Source organism: Melozone crissalis, unplaced genomic scaffold, assembly GCF_028551555.1.
Source record: "Melozone crissalis strain CALT ecotype California unplaced genomic scaffold, PUWL_Pcris_2 ptg000192l_1, whole genome shotgun sequence".
Taxonomy (NCBI): domain Eukaryota; kingdom Metazoa; phylum Chordata; class Aves; order Passeriformes; family Passerellidae; genus Melozone; species Melozone crissalis.
In genome coordinates this window covers 4,135,293-4,136,559 of record NW_026535957.1, presented here as the reverse complement: position 1 = coordinate 4,136,559, position 1,267 = coordinate 4,135,293, and positions in this window count along the sequence as shown.

The window sequence follows — 1,267 nt, the reverse complement described above, 5'->3', positions numbered from 1 at the left end:
CCACAGAATTGGCTGAGCTGGGAGGGACCCATCAGGATCCTCCACTCCAACTGCTGGCCCTGCACAGGACACCCCAACAATGCCAGCCTGGGCCTGGCAGCGCTGTCCAAACGCTGCTGCAGCTCAGAGAGCCCTGGAGCTGGGACCCTTCCCTGGGGAGCCTGGGCAGGGCCCCAGCAGCCTCTGGGCAAAAACCTTTTCCTGACATCCAACCAGAGCCTGCCCCGACTCAGCTGCAGCCGTTCCCTCCACTCCTGTCCCTGGGCACCAGAGGGAAGAGGTTCCCACAGCCCCAGCCAGGGACCCGCTCCCAAGGCTGCTGCCATGGACACAAGGGCTGGGACCAGCTGGCATGCTCGGTTTCCACAGGCCGGGGTTCAGGAATGGGATACCTGAATTTCCTGCTCCCACTAAAACCGTGCTGCCCTAGCTGCCCTCCCGCCTCCCATGGAAAGAACAGAAGGCAAAGATCCTGGGCTGGGATAAGAACAATTTATTGGGAACAGCAACGAGATAAGGCACAACCAAAAACAGAAACAATATTGATAGCAGAAGGGACTGTTTACAGGGAAAACTCAACAAAACTCACTGGGTCTTCCTGGCCACAATTTCCCCTTCCTGGAAATTTCACCCTTCTCCTCAGGGAGAGAGAGAGTCCATTTCCTGCCCCTGGCAATGACCTGAGGGGGGAGTGAATGTAATGACAGGGCCATGGCCAGACCTTCATGTTTTTCTATCCTACATCATGTCATTGGCAGGGACAGGAAAAGGTACAGGTGTCTTCCCAGCATGGATCCTGGGGAACATGGATCATCAGGGCTCTTCCCAACATGGATACTCCTATTACTGGAGTTGGGGCAGTGCACAAAATCCTCCTGCACTTGGGGCATTGGAGGCCTTCCCTTACCAGTGCCTCCATTGGTGACTGGTCAAGTGAGAGCTCTGGGTGAAGCTCTTCCCACACTGAGGACACTCATAGGGCCTCTCCTCAGTGTGGATGCGCCGGTGTCTGATGAGGTTGGAGTTTTGCTTGAAGCCCTTCCCACAGTCGGGGCAGCGGAAGGACCTCTGCTCTGTGTGAATCTGCTGGTGCTGGAGGAGACTGGAGCTGGTCCAAAACCTCTTCTGACACTGGGGACGCTCATAGGGCCTCTCCCCAGTGTGGATGTGTTGGTGCCTGATGAGTTCTGACCTATAGCTGAAGCCCTTCCCACATTCCCCACACTCACAGGCCCATTCCCCGCTGTGGATCATCTGGTGGCTGATC